Source organism: Lissotriton helveticus, chromosome 2_1 (assembly GCF_964261635.1).
Source record: "Lissotriton helveticus chromosome 2_1, aLisHel1.1, whole genome shotgun sequence".
In the NCBI taxonomy this organism is placed as follows: domain Eukaryota; kingdom Metazoa; phylum Chordata; class Amphibia; order Caudata; family Salamandridae; genus Lissotriton; species Lissotriton helveticus.
The window spans coordinates 1472636421-1472658747 of NC_136059.1; the positions used below are offsets into that span (position 1 = coordinate 1472636421).

General features: G+C 48.2%; 1 pseudogene; it reads right to left on the reverse strand.

Moving 5' to 3' along the window:
- Nucleotides 1–5718: 5718 nt before the first annotated feature.
- LOC144820272 (uncharacterized) lies at nt 5719–21640 on the reverse strand (annotated as a pseudogene).
- Between the last annotated feature and the right edge of the window lie 687 nt (nt 21641–22327).

Here is a 22327-nt window from a genome sequence, read left to right on the forward strand (position 1 = left end):
ATTGGGTTGGGCCTCGAGGGGGTGAGCATCCCTAGGCGCCATCTTAGGTGAGGGGCCAGCGGCTTGCCCTCACAGGTCTCTCGCGCCTGAAGGAGGAGACTATTTAAGCAGGTACTCTTTCACCAGCTCAGTAGACTACTTACTGGCTGTGCGCTGCGCGACCGCTATTGCACTCCTGCTTTGGCTCTATTTTAAACATTTTAAAAGCACATTTTGCACATTGACTATCGCGCTGCGCGTGCATAGGACGCAGGCGTTGTAGGCTCGCCGCTTTACTGGGGGTTCATCAGGCAGAGCTTACCTGCACTCTAATTGTTTTGCACCCGCACTTTGCGGGACAGAGGGACTTCGGGGGGGCTCTGTTAAACGCTTTGCGCCGCCATTCTTTGGCCGCCATATTGGGTTGGGCATCGAGGGGGTGAGCATCCCTAGGCGCCATCTAAGGTGAGGGGCCAGCGGCTTGCCCTCACAGGACTCTCGCGATCTTCAGTACTTAAGATGGACACCGCCCAAGCGCGCAGCGTCTGCGCGCAGCGGGCGCAACGTAGGCGCGCCTGAGGTGCGCCAGAGGTAAGCCCGTTTGCGCCCGTTCGCGACAGGTCGCGCCGGGAATGTTGCCTCTCCTCCCCTCCACCGCCTTGTTTATTCCAGCCTAGAACTTAGGCAGCTCAGGCCGGCCCAGCAGGATGTGACTGTCCGCAGGCCAGAGATGCTTGCCTGTGGGCTCCTTAATGTGAGGTCCCTTTGCAAGCATCACACCGAGATAGCTTTTCTTATCGAGTCTCTTGGGTTGGACGTGCTCTTCCTCACGGAGACTTGGACGCGGGCAGATAGTGACGTAGAGTTGGGCTTGGCATGTCCAGAGGGCTATAAAATTAGACATACTCCTTGTTTGAAGAATAAAGGTGGAGGAATAGGTTATATTTTTAGAGAGACCTTAGCCCTCATCCAGTTGGAGACTAAAGAGGTGCAGGGTTTTGAATTAATGGGCTTCTCCTTCATAGGTCAGAAAGGAGTATTACAATCTGAGGTGCTCTGTTATAGACCCCCGGGTAACACAGTATCTACCCTGCCTGAACTGACTGATCTCTTCTATGATCTCTCTAATTCTCACACTAGGCTGCTGATCTTGGGAGATTTTAATCTATGGCCGAATGGTCCTCTACATACGGCCTATAATGACCTATGCTAGGCTTGCGGCAATATACAGCTGCAACAGCTGGTACTTTCTTCAACTCACCAGAAGGGCCATATTTTGGACTTAGTCTTTGCGGACACCACGCTAGTGTCGGTGAAGGACATACCCCCCCCAATGCGGGATGGATCATGCTTTGGTTTCCTTTTCTCTTCACCTCCCGGCGGACTTTACTAATGTAGTAGGGCCAAGGTATTCCAAAGTGGGCAGACCATGGTCTAAACTTTTAACAAATCCGGACCTGCCTAGCTTACTCCCTGGCGAGTATGAGCTGGGGGCCAATGCGGAAGAAAGCAAATCTCGAACTCTCTGGACAGGGTGATTCCACTCCGTAGGTCAAGGGATAGACAGAGACAGGCCAAGCCTTGGTACTCCTGCGACCTTCGGCAGATGAAGCAGCGTTGCAAGCGGGCTGAAAGGGCTTGGAGGATGCATTATTTAGATCCGGCTAAAACCATATTTAAGCCCGCTCTAATGGAATACAAAGCACAGATTAAACGTGCGAAGGCTACATATCTTGAGGAGACACTGAATCAAGCGGCTAATAAATCTCAGACGCTTTTTAGGATTGTCAGTGATCTCTCCCGGCCTGCATGTGCCTCAAAAAACATCCCGGCCTCTCAGGCGCTGTGCGACTCTCTGGCAGTCGCTTTTGAAGATAAGATAGCCACCATTTTGAGCGGCCTTTCTATCCCCGACCCTAAGACTTCGGTACCCCTGGCCTTTCCATCGATTCAGGGTGACCCAGGCAACCTATCGGATAAACCTCGGTTGAGCTGCTTCTCGTCCCCGAATTTTGATGACTTCTGCAGATTGGCACAGACTGTGTCCTCGGGCTCCCCTATGGATCCCCTTCCCCATAAATTTTGGAAACTTTCCCATAGGGAACTTTTTCGCCCACTGTATTCCATCTGTCTTCAATCCTTCGAAACCGCTATGGTTCCTGACTGCTGGAAGCTAGCAGTAGTGACCCCCCTTCTGAAGAAGCCCACTTTAGACCCCACCTGCTCTGCAAATTACAGGCCCATATCACTGCTCCCTTTTCCGGTTAAAATCATGGAAAAGTTGGTTACCCAGTCTCTGTCCAGATACCTAGAAGATAACATCTACCTGGATGCGGCCCAGTTTGGGTTCCGTCCAGCGCATGGTACGGAGTCAGCACTGGTGGTCGTGTAGGACAAACTTCGTTCGCGAGTCGACATTGGTCAAGCAGCCTTTCTTGTGCTGCTCGACATGTCGGCCGCGTTCGACACGGTCAGCCACTCGACGCTTTTCAGGAGACTGGAGGAGGCTGGGGTAACGGGGCTGGCACGGGACTGGCTAGTCTCGTACCTTTACGACAGGCAGCAGGTGGTGGCACTGCCGCCTTTTAGATCAGGTGTGCGGAAGGTAGGACAGGGGGTGCCCCAGGGCTCAGCCATCAGCCCAATATTATTCAACCTGTACCTCCGCCCTTTAATTCAACTGATTGGCTCCTTTGGCATCTCGGTATATAATTATGCCGACGATACCCAGCTAATTTTCTCTTTGGAAGGCAAAGATGGCGTCCCTTTAGAGACCTTTCACCGATGCATGACGGCGACAGCGGACTGGTTGTGTACCAACTCACTCCAGTTTAATAGATCCAAAACGGAGGTGCTGTACTGTTCCAACGATCGTGTTCCACACTCCCTGCCAGAGGGTTTCTGGCCCTCTTCCTTCTCGGGGGCAGTGATGGCAGCAGAATCTGTCCGCAATTTGGGAGTTATGTTTGGCCCAAATTTACAACTGGATGCCTTCGCCAACAAGACCGTGGCCACATGCATGTCATTGCTTCGTATGCTACGCAAAGTCCTTCCTATGCTCCCAGCTCAGGCTAGGCCTGAAGTTGTGCGGGGGATTATTTTAAGCAGGTTGGACTACTGCAATGCATTGCTTTTGTCAGCACCTAAAACATTGGTTGGTAAGCTCCAACGGATACAAAATATGGCAGCCAAGTTGGCTCTCTCTTGCCCGCGCACTGCCTCCTCGACCTCAGCACTGCTTGATCTCCACTGGCTGCCTGTCCAGCAACGGATTCTTTTTAAGTCGTCGTGTTTGGTTTTAAGGCGTTGCATGGACAGGTACCCGTTCTTTTACAGAAACTTTTTTCCTGCTACACTGCTCCTCAAACCTTGCGTTCTTCCTCTGCATGCCTGGTAATGGTCCCCAGGTTCCAGAGATCAAGAATGGGAGGCCGCTCTTTCAGCTTTGCCACTGCTAGTCTCTGGAACTCTCTTCCGCTCCCTCTGAGGAGCCAAAATGAATTTTCATCCTTTAAGAGAAATTTGAAAACTCATCTTTTTCCAAGAGTTGTGTGATCGGTATGAGGGTGCGCCAGTTATGTTCTGTTGGTCAAAGCACCAGGACACCCTTTGGGTGACAGTGTCTGCGCTATATAAAACCGCAATACATACATACATACATGTATAGATGGATATATTGATGGGTGGATGGATGGATGGATAGATGGATATATGGAAGAATGGATGGGTGAATGGATATATAGATGGATGGATGAATGGATGGATGTATATATGGATATATGGATGGATGGATTTATATATGAATGGATGTATATATGGATGGATGGATATGTGGATAGATGGATATATGGATCAATGGATGGATGGATATATGGATGGATGGATGGATGGATGGATGGATGGATATAGGGATGGATGAGGATGGATGGGTGGATGAGGAAGGATGGATGATTAAGGATGGATATATGGATGGATGGATATTTGGATGGATGGATGGATGGATTGATATTTGGATATATGGATGGATGGATGGATGGATGGATGCATGGATATATGGATGGATATATGGATGGATGGATGGATGGATGGATGGATGGATGGATATATGGATGGATGGATGGATGGGTGGATATATGGATGGATGGCTATATGGATATTTGAATGGATGGATATATGGATACATAGATGGATGGATATATGGGCAGGTATATGGATGGAGGGATATATGGATGGCAATATGAATGAATGGATATATGGAGATATGGATATATGGATGGATATATAAATGGATATATGGATGGATGGATGGATATATGGATGGATGGATGGATGGATGGATTGATATATGGATGGATATATGGATGTATAGATGGATGGATAGATAGATATATGGATAGATATATGTATACGAATGGATGGAAGGGTATATGGATGGATGGATGGACGGATATATAGATGGATGGATATATAAATGGATATATGGATGGATTAATGGATATATGGATGGATTGTTGGATGGATGGATATATGGATGGATGGCTGCATATATGGATGGATATATGAATGGATGGATATATGGATTGATGGATGCATTTATGAATGGATGGATGGATGGATGTTTGGATTGATATATTGATGGATGGATATATGGATGGATAAATGGATGGATGGATATGTGGATGGATATATAAATGGATGGATGGATATATGAATGTATATATGGATGGATGGATATATGACTGTATATATGGATGGATGGATATGTGGATAGATGGATCGGAATATGAATGGATATATGGATGGATGAAACGATATATGGATAGATGAATATATTGATGAATATATGTATGGATATATGGATGGATTGATATATGGATGCATGGATGGATATATGGATGGATGGATGTATATATGGACGGATGTATATATGGGTATACGGATGGATGGATAGATGGATATATGGATGGATGGATGGATGGATAGATGGATATATGGCAGGATAGATGGGTGGATGGATATATGGATGGATGGATGGATGGATGTATATATGGATATATGGATGGGTGGATGTATATATGGATGGATGTATATATGGATGGATGGATATGTGGATAGATGGATATATGGATGGATGGATCCCGCCTACGCCTTCACCCCCCTCTCCCCCCTTCCAACATGCGCCCACTCGAGTGAGCCCATAATCCTTGACTGATGCCCTTTTTGCCTATGCCGGACCCCGGTACTCCACGCCCCCTCGTCAACGCCCCCCCCCATGTCAACCATCCCGCTACCTACATGCACGGGACGCCTCCACCCTGTGGCCGCTCTACCTCACTGTGAGCGAATACTATGGACCCCCTGGCTACCCATCGCCGGACACCCGTCTCCTCCTGCTATGCTCTTGCTACCGCCTACATGCTCCCCCCCACAGTTCTGTCCCCCCAGTTACCTGGCACCACCACTATGCGAACTATACAGGCCCTGATCCAATGACCCCCATGGCGGGGACTCACATGTCTACTGTTCATCTCCTTTCTCCCACACGGAGTTTATTTCCTGTATTCCTAGCCTGAGTACTTGTTTGAGTGGTCTGTAATGTTCAGTGGATGAAATGCCAAATTGCTCAGTTTTATGTACAGAAAAGTTGCGGGAATGGCTGACCGTGGCTGAATGTTGACGCCACGCCAGTAGATGATTCACTCTGTTTTCATGCTTGATGATGCAACAATAAAAACAAAGTTATAAAAAAAATATATGGATATATGGATGGTTGAGGATTGATGGGTGGATGAGGAAGGATGGATATATGGCTGGGTGGATGGATGGATGGATGGATGGATATATGGATGGATAGATAGATATTTGGATATATGGATGGATGGATGGATGGATATATGGATGATGGATATGTGGATGGATGGATGGATATATGGATGGATGGATTTATATGGATGTATGTATGTATGTATGTATGGATGGATGGATAGATGTATGGATGGATGGATGGATGGATGGATGGATATATGGATGGATGGATGGATGGATGGATGGATATATGGATGGATGGAGGGATGGATGGATGTTTGGATGGATATATGGATGGATGGATATATGGATGGATGGATATATGGATGGATATATGGATGAATGGATATGTGAATGGATGTATATATGGATGTATATATGGATGGATGGATATATGAATGTATATATGGATGGATGGTTATTTGGATGGATGAATGGATGGATATATGAATGTATATACGGATGGATGGATAGATATATGGATGGATGGATATGTGGATGGATGGATGGATATATGAATAGATATACGGATGGATGGATAGATATATGGATAGATGAATATTTGGATGGATGGGAGGATATATGGATGGATTGATATATGGATGGATGGATGTATGGATATATGGATGGATATATGGATAGATGAATATATGGATAGATGATATATGGATGGCTATATGGATGAATGGATATATGGATATATGGATAGATATATGGATATATGGATGGATATATGGATATATGGATGGATGGATGGATAGATGGATTAATGGATGGATCGATCGATATATGGATATATGGATAGATATATGAATATAAGGATGAATGGAAAGATATATGGATGGATGGATGGACGGATATATGGATGTATGGATATATAAATGGATATATGGCTGGATGGATGGATGGATATATGGACGGATGGATGGATGGATAGATGGATATATCGATTTAAGGATATATGTATGGATATATGGATATAAGGATGGATGGATATATGGATGGATGGATGGATATATCGATGGATGGATGGATATATATATGGTTATATGGATGGATATATATATGGATGGATATATGGATGGATCGATGGGTGGATATATGGATATATGTATGGATATATGGATATATGGATGGATGGATGGACATATGGATATATGGATGGATGGATGGATATATAGATATATGGATATATGGATGGATATATTGATATATGGATGGATGGAAGGATGGATAGATATATTGATGGGTGGATGGATATATGGAAATATGGATAGATATATGGATGGATATATGGATGGATGGATACATGGATGGATAATTGGATGGATGGATGGATGGATATATGGCTATATGGATGAATGGATGGATGGATATAGAGATGGATGGATGGATGGATATATGATTATATGGATATATGGATGGATAGATGGATGGATAGATGAATGGATAGATGGATGGATCGATATATGTATATATGGATCAATAGATGGATGGATAGATGAATGGATAGATGGATGGATAGATGGATGGATGGATGGATTGTTGTATGGATGGATATATGGATGGATGGATATATAGATGGATGGCCATACATTGATGAATGGATACATGTATAAATGGATGGACCGATATATGGATAGATGGACATATGTCTATATGGATGGATATATGGATGTATATATGGATATATTGATCGATGATTGGCAGGATGGATAAATGGATGGATAAATGGATATATGGATGGATGGATATATGGATGGATGGATGGATGGATGGATGGATGGATATATGGATATGTGGATGGATGGTGTTAGAAGGGGTGCTCCCCAAGGAGGCCAGAATATGTACCTGGCCACCCTGTGACCCACCTCTCCTAGGAACACTGCCGAGCACTGTCGGGAGACCCTTCAGGGGAAGAGTCTCGAATCTAGGATCACACGCACTATGCTAGCACCACTCGACAAAGGGAGACCACACTGTAGGTTTTCAGGAGCATGTATTCTTTATATCTCAAGTAAATGAATCTTTATGATCCGCAGGATTCTTACGTACAAGTAGAGCAAGGGCTCAAAGAGTCTCGGTAGGGATTTGGGTAGCGGGACACTCTTAATGTTCAAGATAAATGCAGGTGTGTATCGGGCGCACAGCTCTCGATCTTCGAGCTGGGGGATATGAGTAGATCTGGGGTCCAGCCGGACCAGGATAGTCTCTGAGCCGCGACCTCGTCCGCAGGGCTCTAGCAAGGATGTAATAGTTCTTACGGTCATAGGGGAGCCGCGATCGAATCAGCAGGGCTCAGGTGTTCTCAAGGTTGCAAGGGAGCCGCGACCATGTCTTCAGGGCTCAGATGGTTTCGGGCAGAAGTCCTTCTCTGCCGGGTAGGAGCCACGATGATGTCAGCAGGGCTCAGATGGTTTCAGGCAGAAGTCCTTCTCTGCCGGGTAGGAGCCACGATGATGTCAGCAGGGCTCTCCTAGTTGCAGGATTCAACTCTTCCGATCGTCCCAGAGCACCCCTTGATATATGACTGTTCCTCTTTGATGTCCGGAGTCCTCCCAGGCAGAGGCCATAGCACCTGGGGGCCGCTTGTTGGGGGGTTCCTCCCACGCGGCCCCTTTCATCCTTTCAAGTTGGGTCTGGAGGGATCCCAGACATGCTGCAGGCCTGGAGCCAGCCCACAGGGAGGCCGGATGGGCGATCGAAACCCATCTCTTGAGGGGAGGTGGGAGGTGTGATCGAACTGCTCCTCCCTCTCTTGCTCACGGGGAACACTCTACCCCCCAGCCGGGTATGGCGCATCTAGAGCTGAGGTCGGGCTGGGCCCGGGGGCGGCCATCTTAGGTGCAGGGGAATGGGCACCGGGGGCCTATAGGGTTTGGGTGCGCCCGGTACCGGGCAGATGGAGGGTGAGGATGGGGAAGTCCAGTGTCGTGTGTGTGGATCATGGAGGGAATGGCCGTGATAAGCAGGGGCCTGGTGTGGTGCACGGGTCAGGGAAGACCACACCACGAGGCCGGGTCTAACACGTGTCCCCCCCAGCTGAAAGTCGGGGAGAACTACCCATCCTCCTGGGTGTTCTCTTCGCTGAGGCAGAAGAATCTGTAGAGGCCGTCAGCGTTGGCGTGGTCAGTACCAGGGCGATGTTCTACTGTGAAGTCCATCTCCTGGAGGGAGATCGACCATCGCAGCAGTTTGGGGTTTTCTCCTCTCATCTGCATGGGCCACCGTAGGGGTCGATGATCTGTTTGCACTCGGAAGTGGGTTCCGAACAGGTAGGGTCGTAGTTTCTTGAGGGCCCAGACTACGGCGAAAGCTTCACGTTCGATGGTGCTCCATCTTGGTTCTCGGGGCAGTAACCTTCTGCTTATGAATGCTACGGGCTGATCTATGCCTTTCTCATTGAGCTGTGACAGTACGGCCCCAACGCCATGCTCGGAAGCGTCGGTTTGGACTACAAACTCTTTTGAGTAGTCGGGGGCTTGGAACACGGGGGCAGTGCACATGGCGGTTTTTAAGGCGTCGAACGCCTCTTGGCAGGAGGGGGTCCACTGCACTCTTTTGGGATGTTTCTTGGAGGTTAATTCTGTGAGGGGACCCACTAGGCTGCCATAACTTTTTATGAACCTCCGGTAGTAACCGGTGAGGCCCAGGAAGGCTCGGACTTCGGTTTGTGTGATGTGTTGTTCCCAGGCCAAGATGGCATCAATCTTAGGCTGGAGAGGGGCGACCTGCCCGCTTCCGACTTGGTGCCCTAGGTAGACCACGGACCCCTGCCCAATCTGGCACTTGCTAGCCTTTACTGTCAAGCTTGCTTGGCGCAGGGCCAGCAACACCCTCCGTGTTGTATTATAACGGCGATTGGGTTGAGCGTTAGTAAAAGACATCGAGTTCCGTCCTTTATCTTGACGTTTGATGGCATCCATTTTGTATTTGTGACGGCCATTTTGTCTGCCACATATTGCCTCGTGGCGACCATGTGCGTTGTCCTACCTTTATGCTCATGGCCTTTAAATCTGCCCGGCAACAGTCTAATAATAGCGCCTCTGTGTTTGCCGCTGACCGTTAGGGTCTAAGTCTGGAAAAGGTTAGCCCCGGATTGGAATGTGGTGGCCGAGACCCTAAGACTGCTAACTCCTCCCACTTATTGATTCTGCTCCTCGATATTACCTTGTATGGTCATAAAATGTGCTCTTGTGCATTGTGCCGCCTTCTCTTGAGCCCCTGTGTGGGTATAAATAAACCATGTGGTCAGTAGCCCTTTGTGCTACTTCTCATAGTGCCGAAGGGTACTGTCTGAACTTTAGCACCATCTCATGAGATGTAATAAACTTTGTGTTTTGCAATTCCAGTTTCCGTGCCAACTTATTCCTTTGGGTCTAAGGACTTCGTGAGCAGAAGGGCGAACCCCTTGCACTAGCGGGCCAGGCTGAGGCCTGCACGACAAATTGGCGCCCGGTACATGGGGCTCATCGGCGACTCGGATGCCCGAAGGATTGGTCGTGACGAAGGTTCGGAACTTCGCTGAGGTCGCGATCGCTACCTGATGAGACCCTGTCTTGGTATCCGAGGCGTTTCTTCCCTACTTTCCGATCCGACCATCCAGGCGGCGCCGGTCTTCGACTGAGACCTCTTCTGCGGGTCAGTCGTGCAGTGACCGTTTGGTCGAATTTTGAACTTGGCAGTTGGAATCTGGACAGCCTACGACTGGTAAGAGTCGCTTGCGGCACTTGCCGCCTGTAGTAGGTTCTGGCAATCTGAGGCTCCTGTTTGGCAAGGCAGTTTTAGGAACGCTTGCCCCGAGCATTGTGTTTCGATTTTGGATAGACTTGTCTACTTTGGTTTGGATTTGATTTTGGTTTTGATTTTGGTATATATGTGTTGCAACTCATATAGGCAGGCGAATGCACGGAGTTTTCTCCGCCTTTTGTTTCTCTGTATAGCGCATCGTGCTGAGAGAGTACCTTAAGCGCTCTTTACCTATGATAGTGTATATTTTGCACTATTTCTGAAGCAATGCCTGTTTGTCGCGCACTTCGCAAGATGTGCTGCTTGTTTGGTGGCGCCAGTTTATGACTTGAGGAATCACAGCCGGCTCCCCCCGAGGGGACTCCTAATAGAGATATGTATGTGAAATTTGGTCCTTCTGCCATAATGTACTGCACGTTGTGGCACAAGTACACTAAAAAGGATCCTGAGTTACGTTGGCCACTGTATGGGTCATTTGATGCGCGAAAGGTTGAATATGTGGAACTATGCCTGTTTGAACGAAAATCTAGACGTGATATGTTTGAGTGTTTGCGAATGTGGGAGAAAGAAGTGCGAAAGCAGGAGAAGCGTGAGCAAGCATTCATTGAGAAAGAGCAGCAAAAGACTGTGTATGAGAAAGCGCTGGAGTTACGAAAGAAGGAATCGAAAGAAATACAGGAACGAGAGGACAAAGAGCGTAGGTTACAGATGTCTGGCCAATATCCTGTCCGTCAGCCTCTCTATCCTGTCCTTAATAAACCACAAGATGATTTTTTGTTGTTAGATCGACCTCCACCTCCGTACCTCGCTCCGTCTGCTCCGGCCGAGGGTGATGAAGACTCTGACACGGAACGGCAGAAAACGCGGGACCCTCGATCCCGGTTGCCTGCGGATCGAGCGGCAGAGATCAGACAGGCTGCCCGTAAAGCATTACGTAGCACATTTTCTGCTGCTGATCTTTTAGCTAGTATACAGAGCTGGGCAGAAAAAGAGCAGCTCTACTTCACTGCATCATTTGCTGATGAAATTATTGACATGTTTCGGAAATATTCCGATGTTTTAGAACCTGCTGATATTACAACTGATCATAAGCAAATACGTGATGGTCTTTTTGTTTTTTCTCAGGCACCCGATTTTGTTAGACGGCTGGTTAAATTACGGGATGAGGCGAAACAACTGAGGGACCAGAGGAAGGCTGCGGAAGCCGCTCCAGACTGGCTCGTCCGGAGTGGCACAAAGCTCTATCGTCGTGACAGATAAGATGATACCGGTTTGTAATGAAACCCATGCGGGAAGCCGCGCCTTTGTATGTTCCTCCTAAAGGAGCGGGTGATAACGATGATAAAACATCTGCTGATGCGAAGGGTTATTTTATCTATAATTGGGTTTACACTCCCTGGAATAGAGCGGATGTGATGGCACTTAAAAATGCATTGCCCGATCCGCGTAAAAATCCAGCCGCCTTTTATGAAGAAGTCGAGGGTGATTTAAATTCTTGTGTTATGACTTTATGTGATATAGATTTGTTTTTCGGTCTTATTTTACCCCCAGATATGTGGCGGACCGTTCGTAAAATTGATGATCGCGCTGTTTTCTGAACCGAATGGAAAGAGATAGAGCGTATAGATACGGAAAGGGAGCCCGCCCAAAAACCACATAGATTAATATTAGATCTCCCTGCAGCCATTTTGACTAAACTTAAAATGGTTATTCCCCCCAAAAAGATTGATTGGACTGTTTTAGCGTCCTGTAAACAAAAACCAGATGAATCGGTTTCCGATTTCTTTACTCGTTTTGAGGAAGCTTTCCATGATTTTAGTGGTCAGTCTCTTACTGACGATACTGGCAGACATCTGTTTGTAGATAAGTACGTTTCCAATTTAATGCCTAGTATAGCGAGTCGATTAAAAGCTAGCCAAAGTTCTTGGACTACGTCCTCTCCGGCCTCTGTGTTGACGATGGCTCAGTATTATGAGCGCCAAGACGTGGAGGCGAAGGGAACGGAGGACAAGAAGTCGAAAGAATTAAAGACAAAAGTCATGTTAGCTCAGGTGTATGGTCCGCCTGCTAGAAGTTACGATAGGGGCCTTGACAGGAATTATGATAGGAATAGTCGAACGACCTCAAATGCTTCTTTTGGTCGCTTAAACCTAGCCCCGAATCAATGTGCATATTGCAAACAGATTGGCCATTGGGCGCGTGATTGTTTGGCGCTGCGAGCTCAACGAGAGGCTCGGGAGCGAGGCTAAGGAGGGCCTGGCCCGAGTTACTCGGTGCCTCGTGGTAATACAAATGATCGAGCTAGATCTGATGCGAATCCCCACCTGCAACAAAGACAAAACACCTTTGACCGACGGAACCAGTGTCAGGTTTCTGACTATGTCCCTTCCAGTTTGTACGATTCTGCTCATGCATAGGATTGCGTAGGATGGGGTAAGGAATGAGTTGAAGTTCCGGTAGATCAGACGGGTCCTTATGTTACAGCACATGTTTTGGGCTCTACTAATCGGTTTCTGGTCGATACAGGAGCTACACGTAGCGCTTTGTCTAAACAATTGGTTCCTAGGGCTCCCCCGTCTGGCACAACTATTACTTCGATAGGTTTCGATGGAACACCTTCCCTTAGCCCATTGTCTCAACCACTTTTATTCTCTGTTCATAAATTTGATGCTCCATGTCCGTTTTTGCTTTCCCCAAGAACTCCAGACAATATCTTTGGACTTGATATGTTAAAACACTTTAGAGCCACAATACGATGTTTTCCTGAAGGGGTGCGGGTCATTTTAAATGATAATTACATCGAATCTGATAGAATGTGTTTGATTCATGAAGATGCTGCATTGGCGTCTCTTCCTGCATCCCTATGGGCCACATCGGACACTGATGTGGGTCAGATGGTTATCCCTCCGATCCAGATTAGTGTCAAGGAGGGAGCCGTATTGCCTCGTTTGCCACAGTACCGCATCTCACAGGAGGGAGAAGAGGCACTCATACGAATTTTACATGATCTGATACAAGTTGGGGTTGTTGAAGAGGTTTCACACAATGTTTGTAACAGCCCGATCCTTCCGATTTTAAAGAAGGATTCAGACACACGAATTTATAGGTTCATTATTGATTTGAGGGAGGTGAACAAGATCGTAATACCACAGTACCCTGTGGTTTCAGACATTACCACACTGCTTACCCTAGTCCCTCCGACAGCTACTACCTTTACAGTAATCGATTTGAAGAACGCTTTCTTCTCGATCCCTATTCATTCTGATAGCCGATATTTGTTCGGTTTCACTTTGAATAATCGATCGTATCGATTCTGTAGAGTTCCCCAAGGTTATACTGAAAGTCTGAGTATTTACAGTCAAGCATTAAAGAGGGAACTTGATTCTTTTGAGTTGATCGAAGGTGTGGCTCTCATCCAATATGTCGACGACATCTTGTTGGCAGCCGATACCCCAGAGCAATGTGAAAAATGTACGTTGTCACTGCTTTCTTTCCTTGCTTCGCACCATCATAAGGTTTCTCGGAAGAAACTGCAATATTGTAGACCAAAGGTAACCTACTTAGGTCACCTTTTGTCTAAGGAGGGCCGTGCACTGACATCAGACCGTATACAAGCCATTTTAGATACACCAGTTCCTACCACACAAAAGGGAGTACGTGCATTTTTGGGCCTCACTTCCTTTTGCAGACAGTGGATTTTGGGATTTTCACACATTGTTAAGCCTTTGTTAGCACTTTTGATGAAAGATACCCCCACACCCCTCCCATGGACAGATGAATGTGAGAATGCTTTTCGACAGTTACGACAAGCCCTTTGTTCAGCACCTGTGTTAGGTACACCAGATTATACGAAGATTTTCACACTTTACGTGCAGGAGAAAGACGGATGCGCATTGTAAGTGTTGGTCCAGTTACATGGCGATAAGCAGCGCCTGTGTGCATACTTCTCTGCGGTTCTTGACCCCGTTGCTAGAGCATTGCCCGGATGTTTTCGTTCAGTTGCAGCAACAGCGGTATCAATCCGACAGAGTGAGGGAATAGTGTTGTCACACAAATTATTATTACTAGTACCACATGCTGTTGATGGCCTTTTGAATCAGACAAAGACGCAGCACTTGACTAGTGCTCGTCTTACAGGATATGAACTGACACTGTTAGCTTCCCACATTACATTGAAGAGATGCGCAGCCTTAAACCCAGCCACTTTGTTACCATATCCGGTGACTCAGCCTCAGTCACAAGAAACACACGATTGTATTTTTCTGACTGAGGAACAGACAAAGGGTCGCATTGATTTACAGGATACGCCCCTTCCAGATGTAGATGGTGAATTGTGGGTTGATGGGTCTTGTTTGAAATTACCGGATGGTACGACCTCAGCCGCATATGCAATCACCACACTTGAGACGATAGTGGAGACAGCTCGCATACCACAGAAATCAGCTCAAGCAGCTGAGTTGATTGCACTGACACGAGCATGTGAGCTCAGTGCTGGTTTGTGTGTGAATGTGTACACAGATAGCCGCTATGCTTTTGGAGTAGCGCATGATTTTGGCCTACTCTGGAAGGAAAGAGGCTTTCTTACGTCTCATGGAATGCAGATAATGCACGGAGACTTAGTGCATAATCTCCTGACCGCATTGACATTACCGAAAAAGATTGCTATAGTAAAGTGCAGTGCGCATAAGAAAGTTACAGACAAGATTGGTCAAGGAAATGCTTTTGTAGATCGTATAGCACGTGAAACTGCCATGGAGAGAGATACCACTTCTATGTATGTGTGAAATCACAAGCTGAAAGATGGTATGATGTTAGGCAGGAAGTACGAGAAATACAGAAGACAGCTTCTGATAAGGAACGTGAGCAATGGTCGAAAGAAGGAGAGTTAGATGATGAAGGTTGTTGGAGAAACAAACAAATGGATCGATGGAAGTTGCCCATAGCCTTTGTGCAACCCATGGTTCAAATGGCACATGGTGTGGCACATGTTGGAGCGTTGGCAATGACGAGAATGCTCATGCAAGTTTGGGATCATGCTGAGATTGCCAACACAGCTAAGAGAGTAGTACAATCTTGTTTGATTTGCTTGCAATACAATCCTGGAAAGGGGACACGAGCTCCATCTGGAGGGTTTGTTACACCGACTGCACCTTTTGAAGTCCTGCAAATGGACTACATTCAACTTGAGCGATGTAATAACCTGAAGTATGTCTTAGTGGTGGTTTGTGCTTTCAGCAAATGGATTGAGGCATATCCCACGAAAGATAATACGGCTATTACTACTGCTAAGGTGCTGCTGAAGGAGTTCTTCCCGAGGTATGGTGTTTGCAGACTTTTATGGAGTGATAACGGACCTCATTTCATTGGGGAGGTTATCAAGTATGTCTTGAAAGGATTAGGCATCAAACAAAAGTTTCACGCTGTGTTCCATCCACAATCTGCAGGATTGGTGGAAAGGTATAATGGCACTCTTAAGCTCAAGATTGCGAAGATACAAGCCTCCACTAAGTTAACTTGGCCAGATGCTCTGCCCTTAGCACTATTGTCTATCAGGTCGGTGCCACACTCTCGAACGGGTCTCACCCCATATGAGGTAGTGTTTGGGCGACCGATGAGTATCTGGGGAGTTCCGAAGCCAAGATCTGTGCATGATGTACCTTGTGTTTTAATGAATGACTATTTGGCACAATTAACTGACAGCTTGGTTTCTATTCATAAACAGGTTCGAGAAGCGCTCCCGGATAAATCCCAAGGTGAGGGCCATGGTCTCCGTCCTGGGGATTTGGTTATGATAAAATCTTTTGAGAGATCGAACAGCTTGGAGCCAAGGTGGCGTGGCCCAGAGCAAGTTCTTCTGGCAACAAGGACGGCAGTCAGGACGACCAACAGGCGTAATTGGGTCCATAGCATCCATTGTCGCAAGGTATCATCGACCTTGGTGGATCCTACTGTCCTGACCGATCCCTGAGATATTCTAGCTACAGAGAAAGGCCCTGCTGTATCACCTGACGGATCTGCGGAGTTCTTCCCGGACCAGACAACTTCTGGAGCAGCTGGTTATAATCTGAGATCAAAGAAGAAGCTTTGAAGTTTTTTTTTGTTTTGAACTGGTTGAGCAACCACTCTGGGTAGTAAACGGAATGCCGATATGACAAGGGAGGGGGATCAGCCCGGCGTAGTGTAGTGACACCTGTCTTGATCTGTGGCGAAGAAATCAACGGCTGCCCAGGGTAAAGAGCTCATTGACTATTTTTATTTTTTTTAGTTTGAAAAAGACTTTGAGACTATGGATATCATAAAGAAAAGGATTTTGAGTGTGTCAAGTGTTTTTGTTGTTTTGATAGTTATTGCAGTAACCACTTGGTTAATTGAAATAGCGAGCCCTGCTCGAAAGGTTTTTATGGTCCCTACTACTCCGGTCCCGGAAGAGCATCAGCATTTTACTCTTCCCTATCATGAACATAAGCATCGAGAGTCTTACTTGAATAATACCTTCGTTCAGATGCTGCATCACACCCATGACGCTACCAACACCACGAATTGCTGGATTTGTGGTATGCTCCCAGCACATCAAAAGAGAGGTGGAACGCCATTTATTCCACTTCCGTTTTCGCATAATGGTTCCTGTCGAGCTTGGTATACTCTTCTCTTTTCGAACAGGAGACCTACTGTAGGTGGACTTCTTTTTCGTCTAAATAGAGAATGTTATCAAGATGAACATGGTTATCCTCAGGCAAATGGAACTATATGGGAGTGGGAAGAATATCGACCGGACAATGCTTCTACACCCCGTGTTTTTACCCATACGAGAGACCCTACCACGAACAATGAATCTGTGATTACTGTGACTCAAACCAAGGCGAATCTGTGCGTGCAAAGTGTCGGGAGAATTCCAGTGGGGACCAGTGACTGTGTTGTTGTATTGAATTTAGATGGAATAAACGATAGTACGTTCTTAGCTTCACATAACACATATTTAGTATCTGGAAGCCACGGTTATCATCGACTACCTGTAGGGTGGTCTGGTGTTTGTTATGTATCTTTCTTATTGCCACCTGTTTTTCTTGCACCTGCTTCTTATCATCGAGATTTTAAATTGTTCCAAAACATTTCCATGAATCGATATAAATGAACAATTCGAGTTGATAACATTGATCAGATGGACACTAGTCTGCAGCAATATGTTGATTTTATTTTAGGTCTGTTCCCATTTGTAGGTGCTGCTCTGAATAGCAGGAAAATACGACGTTTGACTAGAGTAGTGGAAGCTGTCACCAATGAAACTGCTGTAGCACTTGGCAATATTACTGAAGAACTGCAAATTGCTAGAATTGTAACTCTCCAGAATCGTATGGTTTTGGATGTTATGTTAGCAGATAGAGGTGGAGCCTGTAAAGTAATCGGAAGTAGTTGTTGTGTGTACATACCTAATAACTCGCCTTCTGTCTATGAGGCAATTCTTAAACTGCATAAAATAGCTTCTGATATTCATGAGAAAAACGGTACCTGGACATTTGCGGGATGGTTTTGGGCCCTGATTTCTGCTTGGGGTTGGAAACTATTAACTATTCTATGTATTTTTATTGGCTTGATCTTTACTTGTTGCCTGTGTATACATTGTGGTCCAATGCTATGTTCCATGTGTATAACTGCCTGCATACCGTCCAAACGAAATGCCGTAAAAGCGCAACAGTTATTGGACAAAGAAGTGACCAATATAATGAGCATAGATATACGAGATGAATGCATAGACTATCCTAAAAGAGCCTATGTCTTTAGCTAACGCTAAAAGGGTCGTCTGTTGTATCATAACGGCGATTGGGTTGAGCGTTAGTAAAAGACATCGATTTCCATCCTTTATCTTGACGTTTGATGGCATCCATTTTGTATTTGTGACGGCCATTTTGTCTGCCACATATTGCCTCGTGGCGACCATGTGCGTTGTCCTACCTTTATGCTCATGGCCTTTGAATCTGCCCGGCAACAGTCTAATAATAGCGCCTCTGTGTTTGCCGCTGACCGTTAGGGTCTACATCTGGAAAAGGTTAGCCCCGGATTGGAATGTGGTAGCCGAGACCCTAAGACTGCTAACTCCTCCCACTTATTGATTCTGCTCCTCGATATTACCTTGTATGGTCATAAAATGTGCTCTTGTGCATTGTACCGCCTTCTCTTGAGCCCCTGTGTGGGTATAAATAAACCATGTGGTCAGTAGCCCTTTGTGCTACTTCTCATAGTGCCGAAGGGTACTGTCTGAACTTTAGCACCATCTCATGAGATGTAATAAACTTTGTGTTTTGCAATTCCAGTTTCCGTGCCAACTTATTCCTTTGGGTCTAAGGACTTCATGCGCAGAAGGGCGAACCCCTTGCACTAGCGGGCCAGGCTGAGGCCTGCACGACATCCGGAGGTGCCGGAGGTGCTCGCTCCATTGTGAACCGAACACCGCGATATCGTCCAGATATATGGCGCTGAACTCTTCCAGCCCGGCCAGGACTCGATTTACTAGTCTTTGAAAGGTGATCGGGGCATTTTTTATCCCGAACGGCATCACTCGGAAGCGATAGTGCCCGTCCGGAGTGGAGAAGGCGGACCGCTCCTTGGCTCCCTCTGTGAGCGCAATTTGCCAGTAGCCGCAGGTCAGGTCGAAGGTACTTAGGTAGTGAGCAGACCCTAGGTGGTCAATGAGCTCATCTGCGCAAGGAATAGGGTGAGCGTCTGCTCGGGTGACTGCGTTGAGCCCCCGGTAGTCCACACAGAACCTTAGTTCGGGGGCGACAACAGGGGCAGCGGCTTTTGGGATCAGGCCCAGGGACTGTCGGAAGGTTCGACCACCCCCAGGGTGAGCATTTTTGAGACTTTGGCCTGGATGCCGGTCCGGACTCGGTCGGGTACGCGGTAGGCTCGGTGTTGCACCGGCGGGCTGTCACCGGTGTACACATCATGGACGCACCAGTCGGTGACCTTGGAGACCAGAGAAAATAGGTCTGAGAACTGCCCCAAGAGCTGGCGGCAGTCTTCACGTTGCTGGGGAGTGAGGGAGTGAGAGAGGCTCACTCCCTCTACGGAGCCATCTTTCTCCTTCGCACACAGGATGTCAGGGAGAGGCTCCATTTCCTCTTCCGCCCCATCGTCTGTGGCCAGGAGCAAACTCACCTCTGTCCGCACGAAGTGAGGCTTGAGGCGGTTCACGTGGAGGACCCGAAGGGCGTTCCGAGGGGACTGGACGTCCACCAAGTATGTCACTTGGCTCTTCCGCTCCACGACTTTGAAAGGTCCGGTCCATTTATCTTGGAGGGCGCAGGGTTTTACCGGGGACATCACCCAGACCTGCTGGCCCGGTTGAAACTCAACCAGAGTGGCATTCTGGTCATACCAGCGCCTCATCTCCTCCTGGCTTGCCTCGAGGTTGGCCTCGGCCAGCGCTCGGAACTTCCGAGTCTGGTTTCGGAGGGCGAGGATGTATCTAAACACATCCTGGGGTGGTTCTCAGGGTGCCCTCTCCCACCCTTCCTTGACCAGGCTGAGGGGCCCCCAGACGGGATGTTCGTAGAGCAATTCAAACGGGCTGAACCCCAGGGATTTTTGGGGGACTTCCCGGTAGGCAAACAGGAGGCAGGGGAGGAGGACGTCCCACTTCTGCCGGAGGGGCTCTTCTAGACCCATGATCATCCCCTTCAGAGTCCGGTTAAACCGCTCTACTAGGCCATTTCCTTGGGGATGGTACGGGGTGGTGAATTTGTAGGACACTCCACATTGTTGCCACAGAGACATCATATATTTGGAGATGAAATTCGTACTGCGGTCGCTCACAACCTCTCGGGGGAAATCTACTCGTGAAAAGATCCCCATCAACGCCCGGCCCACCACGGGGGCCGTTAATGTGTGGAGGGGAATGGCCTCGGGGTATCGTGTCGCATGATCCAAAAGGACTAAGATAAATCGGCGACCTTGGGAGTTCTGGGGTCTAGGGGTCCCACAATGTTAATCCCGACCCGCTCGAAGGGGGTACTGATGACGGGGAAGTGCTGGAGGGGAGCCTTGCATGTCCCTCCACTCTTCCCACTAGGCCTGGCACGTGGGACAGGACTTGCAGTGGGCCTCTACGTTCACTCGCATCTTTGGCCAATAAAAGTGCGTAACTAAGCGGTGATAGGTTTTGTCCTGGCCCAAGTGTTCTGCCAGGAGTACATCGTGGGCCAGGCCCAGGAGGAAGTCTCGGAAGCGTAGGGGTACCACCAGCACCCGGGCTGACCCTAGTTCGGCAGACTTCTGCTCGCTGTACAGGAGGTCATTCTCCCAATAGACTAAATGGGATCCGGACTGGTCGCCCGCAGCTTGGGCTTCGGCCTGTTGCCGGGGTCCAACCAGGGAAGGGCAGGTGGCTTGCTCCCGGCAGAACTCCTCTCGGGAGGTGCCCCCCTCAGGACGCCATTGCGCCAGCTCGGGCAGATCACCTAGCTCAGTGACCTGTGCGGGATCGGGATGCAAGATCTCGTTGTCGGTGATGGTTTCTCCTCCTGGAGAGAGGTCGTTGGGCTTGGATCGGTCGGCCCTGTCTTCGTCTGCGGGGATGTGGCTGGGAGTTTCGGCTTCGACTTCCCCGAGGGGGGGGCAGTCGGGCAGACATGGATCGCGTGGTGGTGCACACCCATTCGGGTAGGCCTATCATGCTCAGGTGGGTTTTTCGCTCAACTTGTCCCCACGGGGAACTTTCTAGGTCGTTGCCCAGGAGGCAGTCCACAGGTTGTGAGGTTCGGACAGCTACGCGTAACTTGCCTATCACTCCCCCCCATTCGAACGGTACCAAGGCCATTTTATACGAGCTCTCTGTATTGTCGGCGGAGATTATGGGGCAAAAGCCATTCGGGATGATTTGGTCCTCTTTGATTAGGTGACTGAGGACACCTGTGATGCTCGCCCCGGTGTCACGAAGGGCCTCCACTCGGTGGCCATTAACCATCACTAGCTGCCAGTACTTCTTGGTGTTAGCGGGTAGGGGGGCTTCGGAAACCATTTCTCGGTCTCCTAAGGAGACTAGGATCATGGCAGCAGGTTCCCACTCTTCGGTGTCTTCAATCTCCTCCCCTAGGGCTACGTTGGTCATCTGTCGGGCTGGGGGAGCTATTGTGGTGGGTCGCTGGGCCATGGGACACTGGGGGTCACTGGCGTAATGCCCGGGCTGTTGGCAACGGAAACATGTGATGGTGACTCGGTGCCCGTGTCTACCTGGGGGACTGGCACTGGCTGGCGAGGGTGCTGGAAAGTTCAGGGATGGGCTTCTTGGGGGACTACGCTGGGGACCTGACTGGAATAACCTCTGTCTTCCTTGGTTTCCCACCCCTCTCTGGCGGGGAGGTCCCTGACTGTTTCGGGGGTCGCCTCCTACGGGGCCCCAGGGGACCCGGGTGTTCACCCAGAGATCTGCTTCGACGGCCAGCTTCCTCGGATCTGTGAGCTTGCTGTCAAGCAGCTGCTGGCGTAGTTCCACAAAACAGTTCGAGGACAAGTGTTCCCATGCAATGAGGTCGGTTAGTTCTTCAAAGGTGGTAACTTTGCTGCCCTTGATCCACCCTTCTAATGCTCGACTGTAAAAGTTCACGTACTCCACCCACGTGGTGCCAGGGAGTTTTTTGCAGTCTCTGAACCGCTGGCGATACATTTCAGGGGTGAGCCCGTACCTCGTTAGGAGGGCCTCTTTCATGTGGCTGTAGGAGATCTGCACTGAGGACGGCAGGTCGAGCAGGGTGTCTCTCCCCTCGCTCAGGAATCAACCCCACAAACCAGCCCCCCA